Source organism: Odontesthes bonariensis, chromosome 16 (assembly GCF_027942865.1).
Source record: "Odontesthes bonariensis isolate fOdoBon6 chromosome 16, fOdoBon6.hap1, whole genome shotgun sequence".
Taxonomy (NCBI): domain Eukaryota; kingdom Metazoa; phylum Chordata; class Actinopteri; order Atheriniformes; family Atherinopsidae; genus Odontesthes; species Odontesthes bonariensis.
In genome coordinates, this window is record NC_134521.1 from 23,399,150 (window position 1) to 23,417,109 (window position 17,960).

General features: G+C 43.7%; 1 protein-coding gene across 9 annotated transcripts in view; it reads right to left on the reverse strand.

Annotated features, from left to right (window-relative positions):
• Positions 1–17,960, reverse strand: part of tcf7 (transcription factor 7) — a 67,315-nt gene that overhangs the window by 30,714 nt on the left and 18,641 nt on the right. The window lies entirely within an intron of this gene.

Sequence of the window (17,960 nt, forward strand, 5' to 3'; positions counted from 1 at the left end):
TTTTCATTTACCTACACATGTGGGGACATTTGCATTTCAGCTCTCTCACACAGACCAAACTAAACGACGGGAATAAAGCTGGACATTCTGAACATGTTTTGGAACAAAGCAGATGGGCTGCACTTTTCTCCCATTGGTTGTCAGTGGAGCAGTGAGGAGGAGGAGGAGGAGACGAAGGAGGAGGACCATTTGATCGATAAGCCTTTGATGATCAAGTGAGGCTGCGTGCAAGCTTGTTTGCTTTCATGTTCCTGTTTACAAATGGCTCTCAAAAACTTTGGTGAAATCCAGTTTCTGCTAATGCTCACAGCATGCTGGCTGACACACGATACTTCGCAGTGGTTTGCTAAGTTGGAGGCAGCTAACCAGTCAACATGGAGAGAGTTTAAGCTTGGCCTCGTGTGTGTGTGTGTGTGTGTGTGTGTGTGTGGACTGGGCACCGTCATTGCTTGTGTGGCAGTGCATGCATCATTGTGTGTTTGGATATGTGTGTGCGTGTGTGTGTTTAGTTTCTGCGAGCTGAAAGGCTAAAGGCTGATTTTCGTGTAGATGGAATTTTCTTCTTTTTCGAAAAGTTTATTTTGTAAACTGTAATGCACAAATGTGTGTGTGTGTGGGGGGGGTCCATTTCTACTATTGTCTGGGTGTATGATGTGAGTAACATCAGCACAACAGAGTGGCAGACTGGTGCAACCTGCTGGGCCCCCTGCTGAGTTACAAAGTGAATACCTTATCACTTAAAGGCAGAGCTCCAACACGCCACACTTCACATTAACGCATTAACATTAACGCACTTTCAACAGCTCTATTCGTATCCATCAGCATCTTAAAGTCTGACCAAACACACAAACGCAGAGGTGGACCCTCGTTCGCGTGCGCGCTACACGACCAGCACTGGAGCCCAGATCAAACTGCTGAACCGCTGCTCGCGTCGAGACATAAGACAACAAAACGTGCTGCCGAGGAGGGAGGAGGGGAGGTGCGGGAGAAGGGCGGAGGAGGTGGCGAGGATTTGATAAGCTGGTCTGCGTTCATAACAATCTGAAGAAGTGCTCACAGATGAAACGAGAGTCTCACAGTTCAAAGAAGATAGAGAGATTCTTCATCTTCCAGGGTGAAAACAAACGGGGCAAAATCACGCTGTTGGCCCACGGATGTTGTCGTGGTAACACTTTATTATACATTATGTAGGGTTAAAGGTGATTCCCTGCGAGGCAGACCATTACTTTAGTCAGTAAAAATAGATATGCAGCTTGCACTCTGTTCATCTGTTGGGGTGTTACATCAACAAACTGATGTCATGAGGTTAATGAGAGGCAACCCGAGAGCCATCGCCTCACAAAACTGAATGAGGGAAGAAATAAGGATATATGGTCTTTGGATATTTGAAAAAAAAACCTCCTGTTTACACATCCAATAAAATGGACTTTAATTTATCTTCAGATCTGCAATGAAAATAACTCAAGATTTGTATGTTTGTGTGCTCTCACAGGAGCCAATAAGAATAGGAATAAGAATAAGAATAAGGGACAGGATTAGGTGTGATCAGGCTGCACAGACGTGACACGGAAAGGATTTCAATGATGCTGAACTCTCAAGTTTTAGAGGCCAATCTGTCCCTTTTCAATTTGCCCTCCTTGAATGCACAAGTGGGCCTCAGAATAAACAATATTCACTTGAAAAAAAACAAAAAACAAACAACACAAAATGGCTTCAAACAAGAAATATTTTCCCTGTTGTTTCAGTATGAAAAATGTTCAACTTTTTTCCTATTTTATAGAAATCAAAAAAGTTTACCAAAGCAGCTGTTTTGCTTTGTGTTGATTTCCTCACTGGGGTCGCACTCTATCCAGTCTTTGTGACACTGAAATGCTACTTTTCCTCCTGCCGCTCACCATGACCTGACACAGACAAGGCCAATATTTGCAAAGGTTTCCCAATCACTCGTGTAACAATCACACAACGAGATCCAGGGAGAAGGACTTGCCGTTTCACATTTTCAGCAGAAGCTTTGACATTTTGCAGGGAAAATCCCAAAACCATGCAGTGAACAGCAGCAGAATGAACCCGTGGAAAGGTTACGCCACATTAAACCCAATCAGAGCAGTCGACAAATATTCAAATGATCGTTCATTACGAGCAAAGACAGCCTGCGTGCTGACTGGGAAAGAGATGCTGCGAAAACATCAGCATTCAGAGAGACGCACAGCAGAGGACGAGTGTGAATGATTTTCACACGCAGTGCAAGCACGGACGTGCGCACACACACATGCAAATGCGAGCACACATCTGAGCGGGGCCGCTCGCTGCCCTCAGAAGTAGCTGTGGCTCCGTTTCACGTGCTGAGGTTGATGTAGCCGTTTTGCTGTAACATTATAGCCGCAAAATCGTCCATTTATGTTTCCTCTCTTCCTCGGGGTAATTAGTCGGCCTTGAAGTGGCTTTCGCTGTGCCTTCCTTTTTTTACACACACTCAGGGAGGCTGACTGAGAGCACTCATTTAACCCATAATTATCAACCCCTCTGTGTTTAAGAAGAAGAAGGAGAAGAAGAAGAAGAAAAAAATCCCCCTCCTTCAACCCCTCCACCACACATATACACACATAACTTACACATAATTACCTTTGTTGAAATGGACAAGTGCATGCATGCACATGTGGGACACACACGCAGAAGATGGCAAAACACTTAGAATCATAAACCTGAAGTTTTAAGTATCAGAAAAGAAATAGAGTGTTTACACATATGTTCAGGTACAGGCACACACATGCACAGCCAAACACACACACACACACACACACACACACACACACGCACACACACACACACAGATGAGGGAATCGTTCACTCGCCCTTTAATTTTCAGCAGATGAATTACCCTCCCTTGCAGGCTGGCATAAATCACCAGGGTATAAAGTCATGGTACAAATCAATAGAAAATACAGGGTTTTTGTAACTGTGGGCGACTGAAACTCGACTTCTTTCTTTAACAGGCGAGTAACGTGCACAAGGGGCCGTGCGCTTGTGGGACACACTGCTTATGACTCGAGCCAATAAGTGCTCTGTCAGTAGGCTGTTTGAACAGGACGAACATGTCTCCTCAGATGCTCAGACGGAGGATCTGTCCCTGAAAAGTTCACCACCATGCCAGTTTCGTCCTCTCTGTGCAGTGACTGGCCAGGTGCCTGCACCTGAAAAAGGGGCGGAGCTTTCCACATTCCCCCATGTTCCCGATTTCTGCGTTGGCTGTTCTCACTGTCGGTGCAGTTTGCAGTGTATTAGAGTGTGACGATGTCTCTAAATCAGCAGAAGAGATGCTCAAAGTGATCGAAGTGCTGTCAATATGGTTCCAAATATCTGCATTCACTGTCGTTTATGTCTTCATTGCCACTCGGGAGTGATTTGGGGACATTTCTTGAAACGCTCTCAATGCTCAACCGGGATGCTTTGGTTGAGCTGGTGGGGCGTTCAGGACGCCGTCACCGGATTTCAATCAACATCAAGCAGCCACGCACAAAAAGAATATCGGCGTCGGACGCTGAACAATAAGCCTCCTATTTGTTGATTACATCAAAGATGTAATTACTTCAAAGACGCGATTACTTTAAAAATTACAATTAGAGATCAACACCTTTTAAAGTGCGTCAGGAAATCGGAACTGTGGCCCTCGGGAGTCTCTGTAGTCTCATTTCACTTGAAAGGCCTTTGATTTCTCAGCATATTGTTGCTGCCTTTTATCTCCACTCTATTTGAACAGAAATCTGCTGCTGAATACAAGAGTTAATGGGATTTCAGACATCACTTGTTTGTAATGACAGCCCTCCACCTTGACCCTGGCACACATGCGCGCAAAGAAACCGGCTCCGAGCACCCACAAACACACACACACACACATTCGCTCAGAAGACCTTACAGCCGATAAAACACATCTAATGTATTCTTTAGTTTTCAGGTGACGCTTTCAGTGTCTCTTTTTATATTTGAAGAGGAAATTAAAGCGTCCTCTCCCGTGCCTCAGAGTGCTTTTGAGTCTAACATCTTTAATCTCACATTTCACGGAGATGGCACATTAAAAACACTAATTTCCCCCGTTTCTTTTTGCAATCGTCCTCACCCCCGGCGTGGTGGAGATAAAAGACGAATAAAAACCAAAACAATTATCGGTGGTCACTTCACCCTGGCTCTCTGTGTTTGGGAGAAACCTTTCTCCCAAACACATCTGGTGGCACGTTTTGTCATCAAATGAATCGAGCCGGCACTAAATAAGCCTCATGTCAGGGACAGAACAAAACAATCTTTCAAAAATAGAGTCTAAGTCGATGAATTAAGCCAGATGTGTGAATGAACCAATCATGTCGTCAGTCTTCACATCTAAGCTACTGGTGTCATTTCTGCTTCCTGCTCACCCAGACCACCAACAAAGTTGTAACTGCCGAGACGTATCTCCGTGTTTCTGATGATAACATGTTATTGTAATATGACGTTCCCCATCTGGATGACAAAGCCAGTTGTGCTGATGCATGATGCAGTCGTTACAGAGCACCTTGAAAAGGAGGTAAGGATTTTTAGAATTAGCAAGAAGCCGTGGCTGAGTCAGGATCTGAGACAGTTTTAAGTCGACAGAAAACCTACTTTATCTGCGATCATGTCACACAGCGCAGGTGGAATTTATTTAGTCATCGTGCTGCCTGACAAATGGCGAAGAAACTGAAAGCAGGTTCTTTGATTTTTCCTTGTCGTGTCGATGCGACACGGCGACCTCGGAGAGAGGTCAGGGGACGGGGTCAGATTTGTGTGCGTTCAAAGGTGCAAACACACAGAGAGCGTAGAGATGGTTTTTATGTTTGTGGATGAAGAGGAGTGGAAAACAAACCAAGAAAAAAACAACTACAACCCCGAGTCTAACGTGCGGTAACATTCCCCACACCTGCGCTGTGAGAGAAAGTGCAAAAGAAAGAAGCAGAGATAAGAAGAGCATAAAGGAAGGGAAGAAAAATCAACACCCGAGCAGGAGGAGAATGTGAGGTGACAACTGCTCATTAGAGGTCTGACGGTTTGTTCATTTGACCCATGGAAAGTCCTGTCCTAGATCACGCTGATTCTACACCAACCGACAGGGACATAAAGTGAAAGCGCACAGCTGTATGAAATACTGGAACTGCTGCACATTGAGGGGAATCATTCTGAAACTGCCCCGTATGACTAAGTAAATGTTGTGAATGATTGATTTTGTAAAGAAAAGGTTTCTATCTTTGCTGAGAAGAAACGGTATTTGCCAGAAAGGACAGCACTGAGATATTACAAAATGCTGCATTTTTATGGAAATGTATCATTTTTTACACTTTCTCTATGCACCTTCACACATGTAATGTTGTTTCAGTCAAATAATCTTTGCATGATTTTTCTACTCCTTTGTCCTTCCATCTAACCCACAGCACACAAGGCTTTCAACCTATTCGCATTAGTCTATAAGTCTTGGAAGAAATGCAATTGAAAACACTCATAATTTTTTCATTACGTCCAGAACTGGTGCAGCTGAGTGCCATCGGGGCGACCTGCCCTGCCTATCGTGGCCCCCCACAGCCCGTCCCACCCCACCAGCCTGTCTTGAGTGGTGAGTAGGTCCCCCAATCTGGAAGTCATTGCCTTCTCCAGAGTCAGGAGCTGAAAATGAGAGCCTCTTAGTTGGAGGTTTGGGCAACATGAAAGCCCCGGCAACCATAACAACGCAGCTATGTTTAAAAAAAGGACCAAACACACCCCCAACAAGCCTGCCCACTGCCCCAATTGCGCACACACACACTCAAACACAGAGACACACGCACACTGCTCATATACATGCATGTATGCAAGGACACGCCCAGTACACACACCAGCGCACCACCGTCCACTGCTGCCACACACCACTGGAACATCTGGGCCACGGCCATGATGAATCAGGGACCACGACTTGTAACCAGCAGAAATGAAATGCTCTGTGTGTGTCTGCACATTACTATGCATACCACACTGAAATGTGATGTTCACAGAGAGTGATGATTCCAGCTTTTCCTCCTGCCAGCTCAGCGGCTTCATCCCAGATTTGGAGCGTTAAGAAGCATCTGAGAGGTGGAACCATTTGTCATTTCTTTACCGCTTTTAAAAAAAATATTTTGTCAGGAAGATATAAAATTTCCCATTGATAGGGAAGTTTTTTTTCTTCTCCACCTCCTTCTGTTGCTGTTGCACAGGCTGAAGCTGCTAAGGTTGTCAGTTTTTTCCAGAAATCTACTTCAAACCGATCTGATGAATTCTGGCTTCCCGGGCAAATAATGTTGACAACAACTGTCTATGGGATCAAGTGCAGTTTTTATCTCTCTAGCTTTCATTCAGTTACATTCTTACTAGTCCACATGAATACCAGTGAAGAGTTTGTTCTGATTAATGGTAAAAACATCTTTACAAGCCTCAAGATAATCGTGGAGAACTCTAGGATGTGGACATGAGCAGTAAATCAAGGCAAACGTGGAAAGTTTTATTTGCTGTGATTGTTTAATTAAAGCAAATTACTGTAAACTTCTGTCGCATAAAAAACAAGTTCCGCCTCAGAGAACAACATAAATGTCCCTGCTAACAAACAAAACAAGCTTTGTTATCTCAAGTTTAATGATTCAAATGATCTTGGCTTTTGTATTTGGAACTTCATCCTAAAAGATCCCGAAACTATAGAACTTCCACCACTGATAGTAACAATGTTAAAAAGCGCCCGAGTTATATATAGGATGGTAGCATATTATTGTTAGCAGCAGTAGCAGGAATAGTCTGTATTTGTTTGCTCTGCAAACCAAGTGTACCGATGTTGACCTTTGCTTTTCCATCCTCTGACTGAACATTCTTGATTTATGTACTCTCTCTCCTGCAAAGTACCATGTTTGCATGGGGCAATACCACCTGAACTTGCTCCCAAATCCACTGCAGCGAGTGCGGTTGCAGCAGAAGCAACAAAAGCTGGAGATTTGACCACACCCTTCATAGACCTCGGGGAGTATTCAGTTAATCTGACGTCCGATGCAGCGAGGAGAGCTCAGAGCTGCAGGCGGCTCCTGGCTCCTGGATACGACAGTGTGCAAAATCAGAGCCAGCCACTGCGATGGCATTTAGAGATGAGTTATCACTTTCTTAATGAGGGGACGGAGACAGACTCGCAGGCAACTTTCTTTCCTAGACTGCGGTGACAGTGTCACTCTGCAGAAATGACCTCTAATGATTGGCCCTAAAGAGAGCTAATTAATGGTGTACTTGCTTATTTCCACCAGAGCGTTCCGCAATAAACAACTTGTTTGTGACATTTGGGCAATAGTTTGCAACAAAAATATTGACAGATGGAGACAGCAGGAAACGAGGCGACCGCACAGGACATAAATCCTCTTTGAGGCGCACTTCCTCCAGGGTTTGGTTCGTTCAAACAATGGATAATGCAGCTACTTGAGGCCACAGCCATATTTGTCTGTCTTGTGGGAGCCTGTTAGCAGAAGCAACAACAACAACAAAAAAAAAAAGTGGCGGTTTGATAACAGCATTGTCAAAGACACAAAGGGCTCGCCGTGGAGGGAAAGGCGTAAGTGTTTGCATTTATTCTCAGACGAGCCGGCCCGGATTGCTTCTAGTGCTAAATGTCAACCTTCAATGACTGTTTATCCAGCCTGATTTATCTGGAGGTTGTGGTCAGGGATGAAGATTTTATCAAATCATCAAGACCTTTAAAAAAAAAATTAATAATAAAGTGACCTTTTGGTGAATTTCCTCCCTACTGTACTGTTTGAGAGAAGGGAACGCACGGATGAGCTTTGGTTTCTCTTCTCAAAGATCCCCAGTGTGACTGCAATCCCGTTCGCATGTTATGTGCTCCCGTCCCCTGCCGAGATGACTGAGCTAATGTCTATCACTCACTCATTATGAAACCTTTCCTCTATGGTTGCTGAGCACTGCTTTCACTAACCAGCTCTGCCTAAACACCAGACCATGTGCCCAAATGGGAAAAACCACCACATATTAAAAAAACCCCTCTGGTGACGCGCTTCCTGTGTGCCAGTATGCGTTAAGTGCACAAATATCACCGCAGAACACCACAACAAAAGCATCGCAGTGGTCATAGTGAAAGTACTTTTTTTTGTCATTTCTTTTTAGATGAATGCATAAGTTCAGAGGACCTGCAAAAAAAAACCAAAAAAAAACAACAGTTTTTTTCCCCTTTTTTAAAAATAAATAAATAAATAAATAAATAAATAAATTTTTATTTTTTTCTTGCCGTCAAGAAATGGAACGCTACTCCATCCATCTGAGGGGAAAACTCACCCCGATGTTTATTTGAGGACACAAGGTCAAAAGCACTGAAATGAAAATCATAAAGTTTAAAGTTTAACGGTTTAAACCAGGACTTACACTGAAGGAGCGGAATTCCAGATAACGTTAGGTCCAAAAATATTCAGACACTTGCGATCTATCTAAACATATTCAAATGACACGAATTAAAAAGCTCTTAAAGTGCAGAATCTAGGCTTTAATTTGAGGGCATACAGATTTTTTCAAGGACTCAAATGTAATCGGGCAGATCAACAAACCCTGACTAATACAATAATAAAATACCAGCAGTAATCTTTTGTGGGCAACGATCGCTTGAAACCTGGAACATCACCAAACAATGTTTGCCTTCCTTTGTGAGTCTTTTTGCTTAGTCTTTTTTTTTTTTTAATAGTAGGTTGACTGGGTTCAGATCAACTTTATTAATTAGACTAATGACTTTTTTCTTTCTATTGTCCTGGTTGATCTCAGTGACTGCTGTTCCAGAACCAGTCTGTCTTTTTAAGATATCCGGCTCGATGGGTGTCAGCACACACTGATGCAGCGCTGAGCCCCCTGTGTTTGGCATGTGTGGATTAACAAACACATAGGCTGCGAGCGACATGTTAAAAGGGCTTTAGTCTCATGAATGGTTAACGCCATTTGTGGAGAACCATTTCAATTTGTTCTTATTAAATATTTTCTTCATGGTAGAAACTTAAATGATATGATTCTGACGGGAGTTTTTCTTCTCGCTGTGATCTTGGACGTAATTGTCTTACAGAATCTTACAGAATAATGAGCTCATCTCTGCTAATTCCAAACACCTTCCTCCAGTTAGGATCTGAATTCATTCAAATTAAGCCAGAGGGTCTGCTCTCCTCGCCGATATCCATCACCAAACTGTCCAGATAGTCACAGACCAAACCGATTTTCAAAAGGCCTCTCTGCTTTTTAAACACTCAGACACTGATTTTTTTTGTATGAAACAAAACATTTGAAATCAAAAACTTTGGGCTCACCAAACCGTGTTGAACATAGTTTTGTGGACTTTTCAAAAAGCGCAACACCTGATTTGTAAATTTGAAAAACTGATAGAAAGATAATAACAGGTGGTTACGAACGTCCTTGTTTTACTTCCAAACTTGAGTGCAGCGTCTGCTCGCCACTACGGCCCCCCCGCCTGCTGGCAGTGACACAAAAACAGTTCAAAGAAAGTAAAAGGAAACTTTGATAACCCAGTCGGCTGATGCGAGCATTTCTATGATTTATTTTTAACATCCCATCTGATTAAAACTCACTTTACCATGTAAAGGGAAGGAAATGTTTTTCCACGACTCGTGAGCTGCGTGTGTTTTGGTGGTGATGGGCGTTGACGAGGTGGTCGTACATGGCTGACTCTACGTGTAGACCAACAAGTTTTTGGGGAAGCAGACAACTCAATCAGCTTGCATGCTTTCTGCCCCGTGGGTCAGCCGTTGAGTTGATGAGCACCGTGCTTTCTGTCTGATCTGCTGCTTTGATGTTTTGTATCAAAATAATCTCATCCCAGGGCGTTTGTGTTCATGGAAGCATTGAAGGCCATGGAAAAGAAGTGACTGGCGGGCAGAGTGCGCTGAATGGCCTTAAGACCCCCAAACAGAAATATTCTCTGTAGATTTTTTTCATTTGTATGCACACATATGCCGCTTGAATAGATATGAAAGGATATGTGCTTTCAGATAAGTTCGATGGGTTTTTTTAATGCACAAATTCAATTTGTGCAATTTCCATCACTCTTCTGAAGAAAATGAAACATTAAATGAAAAACGTATTTGTGGGCCACAATGTAACTACATTTCTAAGCTGTTTCCAAGGATACTTTGAAGCTGATGTCATCTGCACTTTATTCTGCATCTGAATCTTTGTTGAGAAACTATGAGAAATACCCTATCCAGTCCGTAGTCAGCGCTTACACTCAGGGAGGCTGCTTTTATTGGCTGCGGCATTAATTGACTGCAAGGACGGTCTTTATCCAGCTTCATTTGTGTCAGTGACATGGCAAGGAAGCGCTTTTCAGACGTGATGCAGAGCAACGTGAGCTCCATCAGTCTGTAAAACTGACAGCGCTCTCACGTAGGTAGGTCGTTCACACTTTTACATCTCGCCTTCATTCAGACACAAATCAGAAGTGGTGTGAAGTGACACAGAGCACTGAACTGTGCCTTAGAACAGACCCTGTTCACTCGTTAGATACAAGGAAATTAAGACTATTACAGCTGCAAAGATTTAACATTTTAACATGGAGTTCTGATCCTGATGCAACTGAAATTTCCTCGTCTGATCTGCACAATTCCGATTGGGAGCGATTTGAAATGTCTTTTTAAGATTTACAATCATATAAATGATTTCTGTCATTTTTCTTCGAATAACATGAATACCGTACTTCTTCTCCAAAACTGCACCAAACTACGAGTTCTTTTCCAAGCGCTCCGATTTCCTGACCAGAGGTTTTTGTTCAAAATATAACCAGTAAATGCCCTTTTTGGCGTCTGTTTACAGGTCTCTAAACTTTTTCCTCTAATTTCAAATCCAACAGACACATGTTTGTGGTGTCCACGTGTGAGTGCTGCATTTATGGAAGGGTTAAAAAAAAAAATCGGATGCTTCAGAGCTTTGAGCAAGGTGCATTTACTAATCAGACGAGGAAAAAAGACTGTGGTGGTCAGATTGATGGTCAGAGCCGATCATGTAGAAAATTCTCCATTTCCGAAAATTGCCCATCGGTCGGTGTATCCCTTCTTTTTAGCACTTTGCACTCGCGACTTCTACAAAAAAGTGACTCACTCTGACATGCAGTCAGCACATGCAGAAGGAAAGGAGAGAGGCCTGAAAAGGTCTTAAGAGTGAATAAAAAAACCGTAGCAATTACTTATACAGTTTTAGCCAAAAAAAATCCCAAACCCCAAGCTGCTTGGTTTATTATCGTACGTTCCACAGAGATGCATTACACCCAAACATGCAGCACTGAAAACAGCCTCCTCTTGACTGATGACTTCAACAATAAATCCATCGAAACACGTGCGGATAAATGAAAACAAAAAGCTTCACATTCACTCACATTCCTACCACGGTGGCAGAGCTCTGTTTGCACATGTTCTTACCGCCCTGCTGAAACTTCTCAGTACCATGAGTCGGTTTCACTTTGAGAATCTGAAGTTTTCCTGCCAATAAAGCCCATTTGAATTTCAATAGACCAGAGGATGGGATCACTAGTAGGAGACAGAAGGAGGAGAAGAACGACTGAGCTGGTCTGTGTGTCATCGAATGATTGTAGGGAGTTATGTGACAGATATTAACAGAAAGGTGTTGAATAATTTTCTAAGTTTCCGTTTTAGACGGAGGAACAAAAGAGACGAGAAGAAGGAATGATAGAGTGAAAGATGAGTGCCGAGGGAGGGCTGGATATCGCACTGTCTCTCCTTCTCTCCTTTCATGTTGTAATTTATTCTGTCAGATTAATTCCTTTAACCCCAGCGGCTGCAGGGATTCCTCTGGATGTGCAGTGAGCCCCACCTCCCCGCTCCCTCCTTCCACTGTACCTCTGTTCCCCTCTCAGGCCCACCTGCTGGGCCGGTCCCCTCTCTACACGCAGCAGCGAGGAAAGAGAGGAGGCATGCCGTAACCACGGCAACCGTAACACTGCTGCCACTGCGGGCTACAAAGAGTCCCGGCATTCAATATCTACATCTGCTGCTCCCCGTCTTCGATGTGTACAGACAGAAACAACAACAACAACAAACAAATGGATGGAGAGTACGTTCACTGGAAACAATAACATTAAAAACAATTACTTCCCACTTTTAACCCTTTAAAATGAATGCGCACACTGGGGTGTATTTTCAGCCTTGCATTGAAATGTGCGACCAGGGAACCGGGGCTGAGTGAGTGAGTGAGTGAGTGAGTGAGTGAGTGAGTGAGTGAGTGAGTGAGTGAGTGAGTGAGTGAGTGGGCCTTTGCGGAGTTGTGGCTTGAAAGGAATAAAAAAGTCGAACGTCGAAGCGAACGGTTCTCTGTTGGATTTCTAAAACTCTACCCAGGAGTTGCATCCAAACACCTGGAAAAACAGCTCTGGTTTTCCTCTCGACTCTCGCTTATCGTTCTAAGTAGTTGTTACCACAAGTGGTTTGGCTGGGTCTCAGGGGGGATACGCTGCTTTCTCTGCGACGGATAACTGTAACACAGCTGCATCAGTGTCCTGAAGTTCAGTCACAAGAGGCTTGAAATAAATAAAGAAATCCATCAATTTCCTCTTTTTTTATTAAAAATATTCTTATTCAGTTCATATCCTTCAGGTTGTTCTTTCGGGGACTAACTAGGTTTTCTTTAAGAGCAGGAAAATGTCCTGTTTTTTTTTTTCAGTTTCATCTGCTGATAATACGTCTGATCTCTGCCTTTCCTTGTTGTGTTTTCTATCAAAACAAAACAGAAATGCCACAAACATAATTCTAATCTCTCAGTCCAGTGCTGGAAAGCTCTCTGTGTACAAGCCATGATGATAAAACATACTTTTCCCTCTCTCTTGCACTTCATGTGTTTGGCAAACATTCCTCGCTGTAGTTTGACTGGCTTGAATTATAGATGGGAGACGCAAGTCACCCGCTGCTTGTTTGTTTGTTCAAGACTTTGAGTAAGCAGAGGGAACGCTAAAGGAACAAGAGGGAGAGATGAGAGTGCAGAGGGACGCGGAGGGGAGGATGAATAAGAATGGAGAGGATAAAAGGCGAAAGAAAGAAGCAGGGTGACTGCATGGGAGGCAAGAGAAAGAAACGGAGAAGAAACTGAATCCGTGACAGCATGCTGAGCACCGTCGACGCTGAGCTCCAGGCCTGTAGAGGCCTTCTGTAAACTGTGGAAACATGGTGACATGGAACAGATAAATTCCACTCACTGCGACCTGTTAAGTTTCTTTAACTGATCTCTCAAATTATATATCGTTAGAGATAAAAACATCATTGTCCACATTCTAACCAAGATGGGCCCGGAGTTTTGTGAGCTCCCGCGTCTTAAGTAGCTTTTTAGGACTCATGGTTTGCACAAATTAATTTAAAAATTACTCTTGAATCTTCAGACATGCTCAAAACAGTCGGCATCTCTTCAGAGCAGGTGTCAGGCATTCTGAAAATGGAAGTAACTGATGTCCACAAAGCAGGAAAAGCAAAAGCTTGAAGGTAACTATTTCACTCAGTTTGTGAAACAACAGTCAGCAGGAGAAGTGGAGATTAAGATGACCTTTGGAAGAGCAAATAAACTTTCCAAAAGAGTCCCATAGAGGAAAGACTAATCAAAGCCCCCTTTCGACTTGTGCAACTGCTCAAGTGCGACCACCGTGGAGGTGTCAACAGAAGAAACTTCCTGCGTCCTCACCACAACATTCTGCATCAGAAGTTTGAAAATGAGGCATTTTGGGCACAAGTCCTGTGGACTGTTATGTTAAAATCAGACTTTTTTGGCCACGATGGGCAAAGGACACAGAATTCCATCCCTTTCATATATCAAAGCAATGTTTTACCAGACCAGAACTTATTAGCATCACCTTCAGATAGGCCTCAGAAGAGCAGAACATGCAAGACAGCTGAAGAATTCTTCATCCTTTGCATTCACTTTAAAAATCAAATGAAGAAATGGAAATAAAAAGCAATACTAATTACTCTTTTAAAAGGAGTTTGTCATATTTGACTTTATTGCTCTTGTAGATTGTGTCGCCTTTTACTTGCTCAGCTCAAAAAAAGAAAAGAAAAAAGAAACACATGTCCACAGCTTCAACAAAAAGCTAGTTTCACACACGAGACAATGGCGCAATAAGGGAAGGTTACGAGAGATTTAAGAACACAGAACCAGGAATATGAATAGATCGGGGGGGAAAAAAGAAGAAAAAGGCAACACAGTGACACACAAACGCAGCCATAATTGTTTGCCACCACGAGCCGTCTTACATCACTGACCACCCGTCCCGGCGCTGCACCTCAGCGGCGGTTCTTCTGAATCCAGCGGTGGGGAGGGACCCTCCTCTGCCCATCCAGATCACATTACACATGGCTCAGGGCTCTGATGTGGCTTCAGATAGAGAGCGTACAAACACAACCACACAGACCAGCTCAGTGCAGGCTCCATCCTGTGGTCTCCTCCTCCATATGAAAGGATACTTCAGTGCCTTGTACATTCCCTAACTACACCCCCCACCCGACATGCTGCTCTCATTTACAAGCTTCTTTTTTTTTAATTTTTTTTTTTATACATATCTGAGTGGGTACAAAGTGGCTGAAAGGATGCAAGCGGAGTTTTGTCAGCTTTCTGTTTTGGACCCAGGGGCTCTGATGAGTTCTGGTAGGAGTTGGGAAGAAGTGAGAGGAAATGATCCATGTCAGAGCAGAACGGCAGTCCTACCTAAGCACCCGGACGAGATGTTGAAAATAAGTCTATCATTTAAATTTCTTGTAAAATTGTAGTTGCAGGATTCAGAAAAAAACACATCTACATCTACACATGACTACTAACAAAAATTCCCATAAGTGTGAATGAAATGAAGCCACCAACGAGTGATTCCGACTCTCCTCCACGTTATATTTATTATTTATTCCCCCCCCCCCCACTGTGTCTGCATATAGATGATCATAATGTTGTTCAGGAGATGCATGCTTTATGCCTATTGATGCTACAAACAAAATTGAAAAAGCAGATGAGCAGCATAATGAAAGCCTCTGAACAAGAACTGGAGCAAAAAAAACTACAAAGTTAGAATTATTAATGTACAAGCACACAGGTAGGTGCCGGGCTGAGTGCACGCCTATAAAAAGGTGGACGGTATGCGCAACACATGCATAGACAAATGAGTCTCCTCCTAATGGAGGAATAAAAAGAAATAAGACATTACAAAAGGAACCTCGACACACCCCACCCCATTACAACGTCGTCACCTCCCACCTTTTTATCCATCTCCCCTCTGCACATCAATTAAGCCCCTTTGCATTGGCCAGGTCTTGTACCGTATTAGCACCCCAGCTTCCCTTGCTGCCTGAGTGAGCTTCTCTTTAATCTTCCGGAGATGTTACCATTGATGGGCCCATCGATTTGATGCTGAACAAGCTGCTTTTATCTCAAGGAACTCAAAGAGGTGCTGGAGAGAAGAGATGCACTCCCCACCAGGCCTGACCGTGCAGACTCGGGTTTTTATTCTGCAAGACTGACTTTAACCCGGGGGGAATGGGGGGTGGGTGGAGGGGGTGCAGTGAGAGATCACGGACTGCCGGTGATTCATATTTCACTGTGTATCTAGAACTTTGCCTTTTCTTGTAAATTTACAGCAGCGACTTGTTACAAAAGACCCCCAAAATGACCACACGAAGTCCTCATTACTTTAAAGATGTAACAATGTCCCCTCACACACAACCAGCAGCTCCTCGTCACCACGCGCTATTTCTTAGTTTGAATCCGATCTTTTACGACTGAAAGGAGAAAGGAGTTTTCTCTCATTCTTTTAACAGGCTTTCGACACAGCACCGCTCCACAGGGAGTCACGTGAGGTGCATGAAGCGAGGGCGCTACCATCCAGCTGACCACATGTGGAGCTTGTCCAAAACCCTGCGAGAGCCAGCACTGGTGCGTTTCACCGCAGAGCTGCATGCAGAGGCCCAGGAGGCCTCGCTGTGCAGCAGCATCACAGAAGGCCGCCTGTCACCACTCTTCATCTTTGTGTGTGTGTGCACCACATGTGCTTGTCCGTGTGTATGTGTGCGCATCCACATTTTCATTGGAATACTGAATGTATGTGTGTTTCTTTGTATGTTTGTGCATATTTTTGTCCGTGTGTGTAAGTGTGTGTGTGTGTGTGTGTGAGCTTCCCAAGAAGCCTGTGTTTTACAGAATGTCTGCCAAACTACCCGGTTGGGCCAACATGGCTATAGTTGATATTCTCCTATCGATCATCAGTATAAATAACGTGGTGGCTTCCCCACACTGTACAATTACCACCCCAAAATAAAGCGGCTGGCTCTACGAGACGATCTCTGCCTTCAAATCAGATTTAGTCATCTGCTCACCCCTGCACGGTTACTGTCTCTTCTCACGTAACAGCTAATACTATAAATCCTGAAGTGTGAATCCTATAATTTCCCCTCTGGGCACCGTGTAGGAACTGAAGCTGTGAAGGCTTTTCTGTGTCAGATGCTCCTGCAGCTCTCTGTAAGGTGGTGGTGGTGGGGGGCACAGTCAGCAGGGTAAAGTCTCAGGTGTTGCTCTGCATACACTTCCCACGAATCAACACTTAAACTCAATTTCAGAGCGGTAATAATGACAAAAAAAAAAAGTATTAATTAAAGGATGATTTTAATTAATTAAAAAAACTTAATTGAGATTTTTTTTGAGATTTTAGATGTTTTTGTAGCAAAGGCGATCCTTTTAAATATAATAAGAAGTTCAAGAAGTCTCCTTGGGCTTTGGAATCCAGTGACTCTAACAGCTTCATACACCAAACAATATCTTAAAATCAGTTCTGAAATGAATGCAGGCTATTCAGCTTTAAGGCTGCAAACTGATTTTTGTCATATCCAAAAATAAATTGATACCACGGAGTGGTGGGGTCCTTTAAGAGTCAACTGCTTTATTCCTGTCACTCATCCATCCAGCCATCCACACATTTAGACTCTTTTGTATTTGGGCCCTCGTCCCTGCATTCTTTCGCCCATCCCTCCCTCATTCTTATCCATCCTGTCGATAAAAGCGCCTGATGTTTGCGTCTGTGGTCCGCTGAATTGTTTAGCCAGGATTTGTAATGTAAATATGCGGTCGTGTATGAGAGCATCGCTCCCTCTCGACGCCCCCTGAACACACACGAACGAACCCTGTATATTCAGAGAGCAACCAGCAGCTGCCTGGCTCAGCTCCGTCACTCCTACCAAGCCATAATTGTTCCCGGGCCTCTCCCCTCTCAGCACCGGTCCACCAGAGCCAAGTGGCTAACCGACAGCAGGCCCGCTTCGCCTCCGGGCTCGAACCGCTCTGCGATGTGAGCCGATGGTCTCAACATGCAGCGCACAGCACGTACAGCACTGCACAAACATGATTTATGGACTAGACTAGAGAAAGGACTGGTGAAGGGAAATGGCTCCTTATCAGAAGAACAGAAATGCACCACTTTCTAACATTTCTTTTGTGTCGCTGTTTCAGTCCAAAAAGTTAACTACTTTTAATCCTGATTAGCTTTGTGATTGTAAGTTGCTAAAATCCAGAGAGGTAGCTTTGATTTATTAATTTTTTTTCCTCTCATTTAACCTAAATCCATGTTAACAGCGAAACAATTCTATTGATTAATCATCCGACTGCTGCAGGACCCTTTCTTTTTATTCTTTAAATAAAAATAAAAAGTTTCAACTGATACTCACTATCTGCATCTCAGCGCCACATCTTCTTTGCTCTGAGGACCTTTCTCTTTCTGCATGCCGTTCTCAGTTACATAAACCACAGGTCACAGCTACACGGTCGGAATAGCTCGGTCGCTCCGATCCCGTTGGTGCTGCTGCAAAGCAGCCTTCAACCAATTACATATTTCCAATACTGGTTTATGACTGAGTGGCTCATCCGGCACCAACCGGCGTGTTTAAAGA